The following is a 13,639-nucleotide window of genomic DNA, read 5'->3' on the forward strand; positions in this document are numbered from 1 at the left end:
CATACACACATAGCAATGCCTGCGTGCATCCCACACCGGCGGCGGACGTCAGGGGCGGGAAAGCGATGGCCCCGCCACCCGCGGTCACGAGAAAAAAAATTGAAGCTGAATAGACCTCGTTTTTTGTTGTTGTTGTTTGGGGGGGGGTCCAAATGTTATTGTATAACTCTGTACTCACTATAAAACAAAAACAACTCTAAAAACGGGGGGAGCTGGACACACGTGCACGTCCATTGACAAAAAAAGGAACAAACAAAAAGACTTCCAGTGTAAAACCCCCAAAAAGAATCGCAAAATGGAGCAATTCAGCAAAACCTTTCAAGTTTTGCTCCTGTGAAAATGGGCTTTCCTGCATTTTCACCAAAGAGATACGAGTTCACGGAACAAATTGTCCCTCGTTTGGTCCCTCCACTTCAAGCTATGGGTTCATCCGACCCAGCAAATTGTTTTGGAGCAAACAACTTGCTTGCTTCATTTTACTAACTAGCGTCGTTGCCCTAATTGTCACTTATGTCCATTTTCCAACTGAACGCACTGTTTCAGTTCCCCTCCCCAAAAGGCGAGCTGTGTTTTTGTTTGTTGTTGTTTTTTTTTTACACTGTGGCTGGAGCTGAAATGTATGTCCGTGAAAATGCAAAGGCAAGCAAGCGTGTGTTGATCCAAACGAAGGTCCTCTCGCGTGCGCGCGTGCGTCAAGAATGCATGAGTCATTTGATCATGAGTCACAAGTGGATTTCATCGTTGCTTAATGGAAATGATTATTTCCTCCTCCGAGAACAAGGCGGCGGGTTCGTGAAGCGCGGTGGAGCCGCTCTCTCTTTTTGCCATTTGAAAGCCGCAGCGAAACATTCCCAACATCTTCCCTCGTCCCCCGTCAACCGCCGGCGTCCTCGAGAACGGACCGACGTGGGGATTCCGCCCCGGTCCCGACTTTGAGCACGGGAAGGTCCCATTTCCTTCTGTCATTGGATTCCTGAGCAAAGTGCTTCCCTCCTCCCAGCAAGAAAAATAATAGAAGCTAAATAACCAGAAGAAACGGTCCCATCCATGTCCCGCTGAGCACCACCAAAGTGGCTTTCTCACGGAGGCCACTTGGCTCCTGTCTGGAGGAAATCAAGGCTTGGTCAACTTTTAGTTGTAGTCTTTGAGCGATGCTTTTTGAGTCATAAGGCAAGCCCACCCCCCACCATCCTAGAATAAAACAACAACATCTGACAGCCTGATCGTCATGACCCTCTCGTCGTAGCGTGCTCATATACGGACGACCAAACTCTTTGAATTTGTCACCTTATAGAGTACCACCCTCAGACAGTTCTGGGGACCCCCTCCCCCCCCCCTCAAAAAATACCTGTATGTGGAATTTAGGAGCGATATTGTTCTTAGTCTCATGCGAGAAAGAAAAAGTGTGATTTGGAGTGGCAAAAAAATGTCCCAATTGCACAAGTGCTGCTTGATCAGCTGGTCTCCGTCTCTTTGGGCATTTGCGCTCATCGCGCCACAGAATGAAACGTTTGTTCGCGGCGTCCTTGAATGGAACGCTTGTGTCGGAGCTCGTCAGAGAGATACAAGAGGAGAGCACATCCGAACCGCGTCGGACGCAAGAACTTTGCTTTCTCGTGTCGAAGCTCAAAGCAGGCAGGCGCCGGCGTCGTGGAGGTGAAGCCACCTTCATACTTTGTTCGCCGACAGATTCGATGACTCTGTCAGTTCGGTTGGTCACACACTTTCAGATGAGATCCATTTCCCCTTAGTGGCCTTTGTTTTCATCAACGTCATGAATCACTGAGATGAGTTGAGTTGAGGGAGATCCGCGCTGTGAGCGTCATAAAAATGCCTCGTCCTCTTTTCCTCTCTTGTGTTTTTCCTCCTGAAGAAAGAGTGTGTGTGTGTGTGTGTGTGTGTGTGGGGGGGGGGGGTACCCTTCACCCAGCAGCGGTGACTTCGGAATGCGAGACAGGAATGCTGTTCCGTTACTCTAAAAGGGGTTACTGATCACTGAAAACAATGTCTTTGTGTTTTCATCCCTGGCTGTAGTCACGCAATGCTGCGTGTGCAAAAAAAAAAAAACAAAAACAACCCCAGCAACAACACGGGCAACTGCCTTTTCCACCCCTGGCACGTACGGCCCACTCGAGAGCCGTCAAGTAGCTGCCGGTGACAGAATGGCGTGCGGCTCGGGTGCCCCGGGAGCGGAGCTGGAGCGGCGCCAGGTGCAGAGGCGCGGAAAAGCCGCGGTGGAACTTTGCTCGGGCCGCCCCGCGCCTCTTTTGCACAACGGCGATTGCCCACCTCGATTGGGCCGAGACGCACGCTTTCCGCCAGAAAAGGCAAAAACGCAGTCTGTCCTGAAAGACAAAAAAAAACCAAAAAAAACAAAAAGAGGTTCGAACTGCTGGAACACAGAAGGCGCGGGCGGTGACGTGCACGGTGAGCTTTGCTCGTGCCGCCGTGCCGGCGAGCATCGCGGTCCGACTCACCTCCACAACGCCCGAGCAGAAGCCAACGAACGCATCGGCCCGAGTGGAACGGGACCGATTGCGCAGGGCTTGAGTCGGTCTGAAGCTTGCCATGTGGAAAAACACCGCAGCAAATTCAAAGATGCAATGCAAATGCGTGAGAAAGTGAAGGAGAATCCAAGTGCACTTTGGCACTGGTTTTCCATTTTGGAGAATCACGAGATGGCCCCTCCCTCCCTTCCCGTATTGCGTCCTCTGGCCTCTCCGGTCCGCTCCCGGAGGCTCCGGTCCTTGTTTTGAGGCCGCGAGCGAAGCCGCGATCCTCGCGACGCGAGCCCGGAGGCGTCAGAACACGAAAGGCAAGTCAGCAAAGACAAGAGATCCTTTCATTCATTGGCGGCGAGGTGATTGATTTCACGCGCGCGGAGGATCGTCGTGACTCACTCGCGCCGCTCGCACGCGAGCCGCCTTCACGCCGACACCCGACGAGTGACGCTCCCGTCGGCGGGCGGACGCCGTTCATGACGCAACCAATCCCGAGGGGGGGTTCGAGTCCTGCACTCACGTCACGCACGCCTACGGTCATTCATAGAAAGAACGACAAATAAGCTCGTAGCGGGAAAAGTGATCGAATGAAATCCAGTCGCGATTCGCTTTGAATTGCAAATGCGACGATGAGTGGCAACCGATGAAATGGATCAGTGAATGTCACCATAACTGCTCATCGAATAGAGACCCTAATCCTTGCGCGTCGCCTGCGGTCCTTTTCCCCAACCGGAAACGCGAGACGCGGGAGGGTCAAACTACGTTTCCCACGATGCTTTGCGCGAAGGCGTCACACGCCGGCGGCCTGTGCGCGCCACTTCGCTGCAACCGAGACCGCGGCTCAGTCGCGCGCCGGCCGTGAGCGAGGCGAGTTCGTCCGACGAAGCGAGCCGGACTTGGAATGTCACCGCGCTGGATCGCTGGAATTTGACCCCCCCTCACACCCACACGCTCTGCCTCCTTTTCGAGGGCTGTCTGTCGCGAGGATTCCTGCTCACGCGTCGAGAAGGTCCCCTGTCGTCCCAAGTGCAATTGCTCCTCGCGTGCACGAAGAGGGAGAACGACGGCCGCGTGCCACGGATTCGAGAGCCTCCCCGCGGGCGGATCTCTTTGCGGACTCGTCGCCTCTTCGAGCGGAGGGAGAGACGTCGCGGTCCGGCCGCGGGACGCTCGTGGGACGCCGACCGAGCGACCGACGTCCCGGGAGTCGGACTCGTGCGGATGGGATCGCTTGGGAAGCAAGAATGGAATATTTGCCGGATTCGCCTCGGCGCTCAGCCGCCGGGCGCCCTCGTTCGCGGAGCGTCGCCCGAGCAAGCAGGTACGGAACATTTTTTTTCCCCCAAATGAGTCCAAGTTGCTCATGAATATTGTCGGCGATCGGAGGGTTTCCGTCAGTCGTGAATACCGGCAAGAAAATGACAGCGGAGTGATTGCACGCTCTGACTTTGGGTTGCTCAAACATTTCCTGCAAACGTCTTCCCGGTTTTCACTTGCGAATTGACTGTTGTCGTGATATGATTGATTGAGACGTTGAATTACCGGGACTCCCACCCTTCGTCAAAGGTCAAAGGGGCCCAGGTGTCGCCCTGATCTGTTCACGGTCACTTCAGAGAAACTTTGGGGGGGCCCATCTTCCTTTACAAGCCACTTTATCCCCCATAGAACTTGATTTCCTGCTTCTGGATTGGCAATTTGCGTCCAAAGAGGAATTTGGAAATTTATCTTGGCATTGGGGTTGTAGGGGAGTTTGGATTTGTTTGAAGCCGGTTCGGGTTGGAACGTCGCTGACTCTCGTGGAACGAAGACAGGTGTGCCCCCCCGAAGAAATGCGCGCCTTTTGGGCTTGTGCTTTATTGCCGTACCTCCAAAAGAGTCTTTTCAGATCCAAGAGCGCTTCTCTGTTCGCCTTTCCTCCCGTTACCTGTCCACGTTGCTCTTTTTTCCCCCCAAGTTTGAAGCGGGTTGGCTTGGCATCCCGAGACCATAAAACGCGGTCCAGCGAAGCCGCGTCCGTTACCTGACCCAAATCCGCTCCGCCCCTCATTCGCACAAGTTGAGCCTGTAAAATGGGCGGCATTCACGGCGCGACCTCCCGCGCGCCCGCTCCTTTCTGGCCGGCGGAAGCTACGCGCGCCCCCGCCGCCGGCTCCCTTCGGGTGAACGCGGAACCTCGTCGGGCACCGCCGGGGATGCCGTGCGGTAGGACCGTAGCTTTTCCCGGAAGGCCGAACGACGAGCCCCGCCCGACCCAAAGACCGACGTCTGTTGTGGAGGGCGGAGGGACGGAGCACCAACACACGCGAGACCCCCTTTCTCGGCTGAAGAGGGACTGGCGCCTTGAGCCAAGTGACTCTCGTTGACGCCGCGACGCTTGCCCTCACAAAAGGAGCTGAAGTGTCAAGCAAAGTCGGCCAGAGCGGCCGGCGCGCGGCACACCGCCCCCAGCCACCGCCAAGACGCACAAGAATTCCTTTATCCGCCACCCGGGCGGGCGGGCGGACAAAGGCGGACTTTGTGTCGACCAGCGAGGTCTTGACTAAAGGCCCGCTCTTCTTCTTCTTTTGGGGTCTACGTGAGTGGCGGAGAAGGCGCGCGTCTACGCACGTGACCCTTGATCGACCCTCATTGTGAGCCATGTAGACAGCTCGCGTCGGCGACAAAATCATCAAACTCAAACAAACGGGACGCAGGGGACCCTCCCGGCGTGACCCTCCAAAGCACTCGGTCCATACTGGCGGGAGCACAAAACATCCGTCCCGCGCCGCCGTGATCAATTGACGAACTCGACTCATTCGGTGACACAAAACGGTCCGGGCAAAACCTCGGAGGGCGTCCAACGTCCAACTGACAAAGGAAGATGTTGTGAAACGCGCACCGTGACGAGCCCACTCGTACGCGAGGTCACCTCCGAAGTAGCCCGGCATCGCTGGTTCGAGCATATGGTCGAGCTCCCGCGAGACGTCGGGCGGGGACGGACGCCGCCGCGGGCTCCCTTTCGAGGAACCATCCGGAAGACGATCGCCATCGCCGGCCGTACTGGTGCCCAATGGGTTGGCGTCCCGTGAGCTCGCCGACGCTTGTGGCTGCGCGGCGTGGGGTCGCCGCGCAGCCACCGCCCCATCCTCGTCGTCTGTTGACGAATGTTGCACGAATGCCCCCTGCGTCAAATGTCGATGCTGTCGATTGAAAACAAAGTTGCGGCGACGGCGCCAAAATTTGACACGCACGCATCGATGGTAAACCGAGCCCGATGCGGTCGTCAAGTCGCATTCGAACGAAAGGCAAAAAAGTAGGAACCGAGGATTGGCGCCGGTACGCGTGCTTCTCCACATTTTGACGCGTGCTTTTCGTTGACCTTGTCCGGACACAAATGTCTCCCGTCTGCATTTGTACGAATGAACGAACGGTCATTTTGTGTTTTGTCGTCTTCACTTTCTTCCCATGTTGGCTTTCTCCCAACATACTCGAACGATGATTGCTTCGTTGACAATTGCGAGTCAGTCCCGCCTCGCAAGCTCTGTGATTTCCTGGTTCTGTTTTTTGGGCTTTTGTTTTTGTCCTAGCAAACACAACCAATGAGTAGCATGGCGCTGGCGACATTAGGATGGCAGATTGTTGTTTTTATAGACGGGCCGGGGGTAGCTGGTTTTCTTTGCCTCTCAGGGCAGTCGTCGCCGAACGCTGAGGAATTTGCTTTCCCACGCCGTGTCGAGCGTGCCGTCATATGACAGGCCTGCGGCGAACCGCAGCAGAGAAGAATTTACACACCGGGGCTTGACTCGTTTAACAAGCCCTGTTTTCTTTCCTTTTGCTTTTTTTGCCCTCTCGCTCTCTCTGCGCTCATTTCCCTCTCCCCAGCAATTTTTTTTTTTCCTGTCAGCTCGGGTAAAAGCTTTCATCATGTTTTCCCGTGTCGCGTGTCCTGGCAAATGTTCCCACGCTCATGTTCCTCATGGGGACGGGGAATTTTTATTCTCTTTGTTTCCCAAGCAAACTTGCTTTGGAGATCCATCGAGATCATCTCCTTTTCGTGTCGCTGAGCGGCAATGCCAAAGGGAGCAACGGCTGCGGAGGATGATGCGGGTTCGCCGCCACGGCCGTCTGCGCATCCTCGCAAACGTGCCTTCTCGGGCCCGCGGGCCGCAGATTTTGCTCGCTACTCTTCTGGCAATAAAGTTTCACATCAGGGAAGTCTCGCGCCGGGCAAAGAACTGGCCGGCGCGCTTCTTCCAAAGTCTCACCTCGTAGCGGTCCGTTGACAAATAAGGTTCAAATGTTGAACTCGTGACTGGCCATCGGGCTGCATTTCCAATCGGGGGGAAAACATGGCAGCCATGGAATGGCTCTTTTTGTCACGCTTAACCGTGAAAAGGACAAAAGGGCGCGCCGCGCTGTTGGATATTCCTTAGCACGGCGCTGAAAGTAAAGCCGCGGTGGCGTCGCTGCGGCCGTGCGTGGTCATGATGTGTTTGGGAGCAGCGGGGCTTTTTGTGGCAAACGCGAGCGCCGGGCCCCCGGCGGCTCAACGTGACCCGATGGTGAACTGCCACGTCCGTCCGGGTTTGGCATCAGTAGCGTGCGTGCGCCACGCCTGACCGACACCTCCTTTTGTCTATTTAGCGCGAGGACAGGAGGTCCTCCTCCTTCCTGTCGGGTGAGCGACCTTCTCGAGTGGGATGCATGACAAATGTTCCCCAGCATCAACTTCTTCATGTCAGGACATGAGAACCGTCCTTTATTATTACGGCATGAACAATGGGGAGCTTGTCTCAACGGGGTTGGAGGGGGGGGGGTCCGTCGGCGGGGGGGGGGGGGGGCGCTGGTCTGAGATTGGGCAGCAGCCTCGGACCAAGAACAAGCCCCCGTCTGATGGAGGGAACTGCTGACCCTTCCTGAGTAAAATGGTACCTTTGTTTTCGAGGTGGATGTGTTTTTGCCTGCGTGTGTGTGTGTGTGTGCGCGCGCGTGTGAGTGTGTGTGTGCGTGAGAAGCTGTTTTTGTTTTCCCAGTAGGGTTCTGCTGTGGAAAGTGCGTTTGTGATGTTTCTGTAAGGTTCTCATTGCACGTGTGTGAGGAGGAAATGTGTGAAAATCAAGCCGAGTTGTCCAATCTTGGGCGAGAACGCTCGGGGGGGCCACGGTGGGGAGCAAGCGACAGATTTGGGATTTTCGCTTTCTTTTTTTGGTGCCGTATGACGTTGCCTCCAAACGTTTTTGTTCCGATTGGTTGGAATGGCTTTGTTTGGAAGCCCAAGGTCCGACGCGCCCACGCTGGAGTGCCTGCGTTTGGTGATGTCCAAGAGCGACAGGCGCGCGCGCATCCATCATTTCCCTTCTTCTTCTTCTTTTTTTTTTAATCGCGCACCCCCTCCCCACAATGCCAGCGACCCTTTTTCGGGAGACTCGGGCCGATTGGCGTGCGTGACTCGCGACGTGCCCGACGGAGCGGAGTCCTTGTCTCTTTTCCAAGTTATCCTCTGCTGCGCCCTTGTGGACAATCGTGGCAGCGGCTCGTGAGCACCTTTTCCACACGGTGGAGTCAGTCGCGCGTCAAACCTTCGGTCCTTTGCTTTTCAGCTCATCAAACTTACACTACGAGGTGACTTCAAAAGAAGTGATTCCGATTTAAAAAAGACAAAAAGCGCGTCGTTTGCCGAGCTTGCTTCTCAAGTCGCTCTTTTGAGAGACCCTTTCTGTCATTTTGGAAACACTGGAAAAGATGCCACTTGAGGAGACGACCGATTCTCTGGCGACGTACTTTTTGTTTGGATTTCAAGTGTACTACAGTACCACTTTGAAATCAATATTCGATAAGAATCGAATCTTCACTCTGGCCTTCTTCCTTTGTGGCGTCTGCGTTTTTTCTCTCGGCGCGCTCCCGTCGCCTCCGACATCGCAGATACATTTAGTCACCGTTTAGTTTCAGGGGGAGGATTGAATCATCGTTTGAACTCAGGATGCGCACGGTTTTAGGGGCATCCAGAGGAGATTTTGAAGGGGAAAAGAAAAACATCGCTTTTGTCAAATTCTGTTTGAGCCCATTCTTTTCAGAAGGTGACGATGTCATGAAACGTTTCACCTCCTCAAATGAGGCGCAATTCCCTCATGTCCCCAATAGAGGTCGCAGTTGCGCCTTGAATCAAATTCCACCTCTCGAGTACTCAAGCAATCGTGATAGGAGACAGAGAGAGAGAGAGAGAGATTTCTTTTTAAAGTGATTCAGAGTCGTGCAGCTCATAGGGAATTTCACTTTTTACCTCACAAACGTTTGGCTCTACCGAATCGCGCTTGTTTTTATTGAGGAATAATAGAATGGTATTGTTGCTCATTATTGTTGTAGTTTGGTTGGATGTTTCTCTCTCTGTCTCTCTCCCGATCACACAGTAGTTGGAGTCGGGTCGACTTTCGCAAAAGCAGAGAGGGGGTCCGACCAAACGAAGCGTCCCGCTCCGCGCGTGTGACGGCGAAGCCGGCCGGAGGGAGGCCCCCCGATCGAAATCATTGCGCGCATGCGCGCTGCCGTGGCTCCGCGGCTGCTCCCGACCTTGGCCGCCAGATGGCAGTGCGGCAACAGCCAAGCGCGAGTTTGCTTCTGCTTCTCGGCCTCCGCGACGTTCCGAGTCCATAAACGCATAAAGCTGACGACCTGCCGCCATAAAAGGCCGTTCGCTCCTCGGCTGGACGTCCGTCGAGGTGCGCGCGCAAGCGGGCGTCTCGCTTGTTGTCGAAACTTGGCAAACGTCAAAGTCACGTGCTTAGGCGGGGCACATTTTCATTGGGTGACAACAGCGCTTTTATCTACCGGTTCCCACAGGTAGAACGTGTTTACTGTCCTCTGCTTTCACCTACTCGATAGTGCTTGTTTTGGTTGCAGCCCCCCCTCCCAGCTCCTTTTATTCACCGCAGCTGCACATATTAAAAAAACACACACACACACATGCGATTGAATCTTGCAGCTCTGAAGACAGCCTATCGGTACAACACATTTTTCACTTTTCTGACATTGTTTACAGCTCGGTTGTAGCAAACCTGAAAGTCCAGTTCCGCTGTTTATTTGGACGTGTGTCTTTGTCTTCTAAGCATTTATTCAAGTGCAAGTTTGGATTCCATTTGACAAAGAGGTGCTAAACATCACTTTTGAGCAGAAATGTTGCGACTTCCACCAAGTCGCTTCTGCGTTCACGCACTCACTCGCCCCAAGTCCCTTAGCTCTGCTCCTCTTGTCGAGGTTTGCCCAGTTGTCGAAAAAGAAGAAATCAGCTTGGAAAAAAAAGATCGATCCATCTCTCTCTCTCTCTCTACATATCTATCTATCTATCTATCTATCTATCTATCTATAGATATATATAGATAGATATGTATACATGCCATGTTTTCAGATTGTTTGCCTTTGCGGACTTTAAGCCCATCAAAATCCAAAATCGAACCTGCCCCCCCACCCACCCAAATAAATGAACAAAACTGCCACCCACATCAGGCTACGGCGGTCCGGTTCTGAAAGTCGCCGGCCAGATGGAGTGCCACACTGCGGCGGGGACCACCTGGAAATTTGCGGGCGGCCCGCTTCGGTCTCGTTCTGAGGCAGGCGAAAAAGGAAAATGTGAGCGAGGCGTTTTGGGACCCGTTTTCCGGCCGCTGGCAAGCTTCCCCGTTGCCGGATTATGGACTTTAACGACGGGGGTGGGCGAGAGCCAGCTCCTTAAACCCCCCCCCCCCAGGGACTCGGTGTCCCGGACGCCCGACACGGTGGCGATATGAGCAGTGGCCACATGTATTCCGCCTTCTGCATGATTGGTGGCGAAACACGTCTCCCGAATCCTTCTTTAATCATCTCCAGGACGGCTTTCCTTCAATCACGAAAGCGTTCTCCCTCGGCTAAACTCGCTTTCCAGGCTTTTTGGGGTTTGTTTTTGTTCCTCGCTTCTTGAAGCTTGATGATCTTCCTTCTTGCGTCCCACGGTATTTTGGGGTGCCGACTTCCTTTTTCCGTTCCCCGAGCCCTTCTCGTGCTCGGAGTCGTGTCGGAAGGAGCCCCGGGGGCGGCGGGCGGCCATTTTCAAGCCACAAATAAACAGCCGTTGAAAGGCAGCGTGGTCTTAATTAGCGGGCGCCGCTCTCGCGCACGTCACACTTGTGTCATGTTTCCGCTCTTTGCGTGCGTGTGTTTCCGCGAGCGCCGCGTCGGGCCACCGTGCCGATCGCCTCCCCTTCACCTTTATCACCTCGCAAAAGGCGATAGCGCCGACGTCTCGTCATTTGAAGGCCGCGCCTTTGCACTCGCGAAGCACGCGGGAAGCGTTTTCGTTCGCAGCCATTTCAAATGTCACCCCAACAGCAAGGCGCGATTGAATGCGCCGCCGTACGCGGCGCGTGACTTTGTGCTCCAAATCCCGGGAACCCAACGTATGTTGCCGAATTCAGAGTTGACGGGCGCGGGATATCTGTGACAGCAAGCGCTCCGGGAAATGGGACTCTCCCCTCGCTCTCCAACGATGTCAGACGAACGAACGAGCGTGACCCCCCCCAAATGGGTTCAATGTCGCCGCAATGGTGTCCTTGGGCTTTCGGGTGCGATGGTGATGAAAGCAAAGCGAATTCCCGCCTTCTTCTCCCCCAGTGCGCCGTACAGTCGAGCAACGACATTTGGCCCCGTCACAAAGGAGATACCCGCGCGCCATAAAAACACCTTACGACGTCTGGCGTTCTGCAGCCTGCGTTCATTAAGTTGTAAAACGACGATTGTTAAAACAAAAAAAAAAAGGAGATTGAAGTGATAGGATGGAGGAGGGCGCCGAGATGAAAGCTCCTACTTTCATAAAAGCTGCACTTGGCCTGTTGGCTTTTTTTTCCCCTCCGTTGCCGGTAAACAAGTGATGAGAATTCTTTGAATTCTCACACCCCCGCTTGACTTTTGCCACCGCTGACGGCCGCCCAACTCGTTTGCGGCGCCGCTGACGCCAGCCGCGGCTTCAATCGGCGCCGCAAATGACCGACGCGTTTCCGTTTGAAAAGGCGTTCCTCGGTCTTTGGACCCGAGTGCAGATAAGAATGGCGGACGCGGTTAGCGCCAAGCGGACGAGCGCCCTTGGCTTTTCGTCTGTCTCTCTCCCTTGCTCCGATCGGGTCCCAGACCCAGACGTGTCCGTCAATAAACGGGGTCTCGAGCGGGCCCCGGCCGTGTTTCTACCCGGGCCAGGTCGCGTGCGGACCGCCGAGCCCGTCCGTCTCGTCTCGGGCGGGATCAAGATGCCGGCGACATGTGGCTCGTGAACTCAGGCGAGCTTCAAAACGGGCCCGGCGTCCGGCGGCCGTGCTATTTGAAAGCCTGGAAATCCACTTTTGTTATGGTGACCGAGCGGCGACCGATCCGCGACCCGCCGCGTAGCGGCTCGCTCGGCCGTAGTGGCCCCGGGATAGGAGCCGAGGCCCGGCCGCTTTTGGCGCTTGTTCGGCCCCGTTCCGAGCGCTTGGTGGAAACATCCCCCCTCGTGCTGTTTGTTTGACTTGCAGCCGATGGTTGAAACGGAGCAGTCGAGAGCCGGGTCGGCCCCCCCGCTCTCGTCGACGACGGGACTCGCTGCGCAGCGTTTTCCGCTCCTCGCCCGTCCGCCGCAGGTCGAGCGGAAGCTTGCCGCGTCACGTTTGCCCGCAAAGTTTTGATGCCTCATGGTGTAGGCCTGTCGCAGGGTTCCCTGAAGAGCACATCTGTTTTGCAAATGTTGACGCGGCCCGCTTTTGGAACGCAGCTCCACAAGCCATTTGGGGAGGGGAGGGGTGGGGGGGCTGTCAAAAGCTCCAATACGAAAAGCCCTGTCAGAAATGGGGGCTTTTTTTGACCTCGTCACTCAAGTATTCCCATTTTTCCGCCCCCCTCCAAATTCTGATCCCCGCTCCAGTCGACGCCGCCTTCTACCTGACCGTTGGACGTGAATGATTCGCCTCTCGGCGGCCGTAACTGAAGCGGCATCTGGAAAGCTACGTCAACCACATCCACGGATCCTAATTCGGGATGTCGATTGAGGAGCGGCTTCATGTTTTCGGATCCTTTCGCGCGGAACCGCCGACGCCATCATTGTCGTCGTCGTCATTTGATGGACAGGCGCCTTTCAGGACCCCGAAGGTCGCCACGCAACACCGTTCCAAAGCCGTCCGATCGCAGCCCGGATCGCGGAAGATCAATTGCGTTGCCAGCGATCGGCCGTACGCTTTGACTTGAGTTCTTATCTCCAAGCTGTCGACATCGCGGCCATCTGGCCGTCATCTTAGCGTTCCGACACCACCAGGATCCGCTTGCTTGATGAGTTTAGAATTGTTTGCCGAACGCCAGGTGTGGTGCCCAAGATGATAGCCGCAACTGACAAAATGAGCGCATGCGTGCGTGCGTGCGTGAATTTGATGAGTTAACAGCGGGTCACCGTGGAGGGAAAATGCCCTGACACCTGCGGTGGGGGCGGCACAGACTTCAAATAACCTTTGGACTTTAAATGTGATGAGCAACAAAAGGAACGAACGTGGGTTTTTTGGTTTTTGTTTTTCAGCCTGACGCGCACTTCATTTTGCAGCCAGCGTTCTGTTGACTTTTCGGACAGCCAATGGTTGGTTACCCGCGTGCTCGTGTTGACTTTGCAAGTCATGTTCCAAAGGGAAAAAAAAACGAGCGCCGCCGGCATTTCGGAGTTCCCCTTCACGGGCAGAGCCACCGTTGTTACCTGAGCCAGTTTGTGAGCCCGAGCTCGGACTCCTGCCAAAACAACGGACCGGCGATACGGCCGCGCTCGTCTAGGCGGGGAGTCGGTGTGGTGAATGAGTATGCGGCGCAGGTCTTCAAAAGTTTCTCGGAGCGCTCCCGCATACTCTTGCACGTCGCCCCGGACCGTGCCTCGGTTTCATCGGCTTCTGCCCGTTTTCTCGACCGGGTCCGGGCGCGGTCAGCTGGAGAAGGACGCCTCCCCGTCGGCGCGAATACAGAGTGCGAGCGCTCCTTTGTCGATTCGTTCGTGAGCGGCGAGCAGGTTCCGGGCGTCGCCGTCAAAGTCCGTCCCCAAAAGTTTTTGTCACAGAAGGAAGTTGTGCTCGCTGAATTTGAGGCAAGAGATCAAAGTTTTGTCACGCCGTCGTCGGCACTGACCTTTGCAT

This window comes from Hippocampus comes, unplaced genomic scaffold (genome assembly GCF_001891065.2).
Source record: "Hippocampus comes isolate QL1 unplaced genomic scaffold, H_comes_QL1_v1.1 scaffold522, whole genome shotgun sequence".
Lineage (NCBI taxonomy): Eukaryota > Metazoa > Chordata > Actinopteri > Syngnathiformes > Syngnathidae > Hippocampus > Hippocampus comes.